Raw genomic sequence first — 2,216 nt, 5'->3', positions numbered from 1 at the left:
CACATTTTGGTGGGAGTTTCCTTTGAAGTATAGCTGATACGTTCTCTCCCACCGCCACTCGTTCTTCTTCCCTTAGCTTCCTCTTGTGGGTGCACAAGTCCTTCAAAAATTTAGCATATTTCGGTATCTGCTTGATTGCATCCAACAGGGGAATGTTGATCTCCACTTTTCGAAACACATCCAATAGCTCTTTTTCCTTCTCTACCTTCTTTGTCTTTTCCAACCTGCAAGGAAAAGGGGGTAAGTTAGAGTTAGTAGTGAGTAGAGAGGTGGAGGTTATCTTAGGATCCTCACGAACACGTCCTTCCTCCTCAATTTCCTTTTCTATCTCCTCCTCACTTTTGCTTTTTGAGTTTCTCACTTTAGGCCCTTCCAGTTCCTTGCCACTCCTCAGCGTCATGGCACTTACATTCCTGAGATTTACGTCAGGTTGCGATGGCAGTTTTCTATAAACGTGGGACTCCAAACGGTTAATGGCAGTTGCCAGTTGGCTTATTCGAGTTTCTTGGTCTTTCTTGTCCGCTTTGGTGTCCTGCTGGAGCTGCGCGGTATTTGCTGCCAAGGATCTGATCTCCTGATGAAACTGAGTAGTAGTCGTGGCCAGGCTTTTGACTAGGTCCTCCAAGGAGCTTCCTGAATTGGAGGATGAGGGTTGAGATTTTGATTGCCAAGGCTGGTGGAATCCTGGTGGACGATTCGGGAATGAACTTTGTTGCATGTTCCCATAACTGAGATTGGGATGGTCTCTCCAACCGGGGTTGTATGTGTTGGAGTACGGGTCATACTGCCTGCGGGGTGCGGGCACGCCTCCCGCCATATTTACCTGTTCCGCCCAGTTCTCTTGCAGAATGGGGCACGTATCCGTACAGTGGTCCATACTCGTGCAGATTCCACATACTTTCGCTCGCGGCGTGTCTCTCATGGCCAATTGCCTGACAACAGACGTCAATTCTGACAGCTGGATGAATGACGTCTCTACCTCATTGACTCTACGGGTAGGATTGCTCTCACAGAAGCCGAACTGCTGAGAGTTCTCTGTCATGGCTTCAATGAGCTCCCACGCTTCCCTCAGTGTCTTGTTTGCCAGGGCTCCTCCACTCGCAGCGTCAATAATACTCCTGTCAGTTGACTGGAGCCCTTCATAGAAGTACTGGATCAACAGTTGTTCACTAATCTGATGCTGTGGGCATCCGTTGCACAACTTGTTGAACTTTTCCCAATAATCGTACAATGATTCTCCAGAGTACTGCTTGATGCTACATATTTCCTTTCTCAGACTCGTAGCCCGGGATACGGGGAAGAATTTTTCCAGAAATTTCTTTTTCAATTGTGCCCACGTGGTGATACTACCTGCAGGTAGGTAGTATAGCCAATCCTTCGCTGCATCCTTGAGAGAGAAGGGAAAAGCTCTAAGTCTTATTTGCTCCTCAGTGACCCCAGGAGGTTTCATGCTAGAGCAAGCTATTTCGAATTCCTTGACATGTTTGTGGGGTTCTTCACCAAAAAGATCATGGAACGAGGGTAGGAGGTGAATCAACCCCGATTTCAGCTCGAAGGAGGTATTCTCAGCCAGAGTTGGGAACGTGATGCACAAGAGCTGATGAGTCAGCTCTGGGGTAGCCAGCTCCTTTAATGTCTGGGTGTTGGTCATGCTAAATTCGTCTTCTACTGACTCGTTTGCAAAAGATAAATGCCCTTCTTTTCGTCTTTTGATTTCTTGCCTTCGCCTACGCGCTGCCGTCTCAACCTCAGGATTGTATACCAATTCACCTGTGCGAGAAGAACGGGGCATAAACTAGCAAAAGTACCAAGAAAAATAAAATAAAATAAAATAAAAACTGAATTAAAAAAGAAACAAATAAATCAGATGCCAGTCCCCGGCAACGGTGCCAAAAATTGACAGGTGCCGAACCTGTGCAATAACAATAAATAAAACCTAACTACCACTTAAAGCAGTCAATAATCAATTCGAGTACTGGAGCAGGAACTCAAGGTGTGCAATGGGTTACTTGATTCACCCTATTCCCGAAGAGTTTGCTTAATCCGATATATCTGAATTAATTATTTAACTGAGTTCCCTAACTAGTAGACAGTGGTAAGCAGGGTCGTCTCCTCAGGGACTAGCAAGATATTTTGTTTCTTTTCAAATCAAGATTAATGGGGGGGTTTTGGTATCAAATGCCAACTAGACAAATTAAATGCAGAAAATAATTAAT

The 2,216-nt window shown here is 45.4% G+C and overlaps 1 non-coding gene across 1 annotated transcript; it reads left to right on the top strand.

The window, feature by feature from the left end:
* Window positions 1-1,171: 1,171 nt before the first annotated feature.
* On the top strand, window positions 1,172-1,279 carry LOC113709174 (small nucleolar RNA R71). Its single transcript, XR_003452595.1, has one exon. It is a non-coding gene; the product is annotated as a small nucleolar RNA R71 (small nucleolar RNA).
* Window positions 1,280-2,216: the final 937 nt, after the last annotated feature.

The sequence above is a fragment of the Coffea arabica genome, chromosome 9c, assembly GCF_036785885.1.
Source record: "Coffea arabica cultivar ET-39 chromosome 9c, Coffea Arabica ET-39 HiFi, whole genome shotgun sequence".
In the NCBI taxonomy this organism is placed as follows: domain Eukaryota; kingdom Viridiplantae; phylum Streptophyta; class Magnoliopsida; order Gentianales; family Rubiaceae; genus Coffea; species Coffea arabica.
The sequence above is the reverse complement of the archived record's forward strand: the minus strand, read 5'-3'. Positions and strand labels throughout refer to the sequence as shown.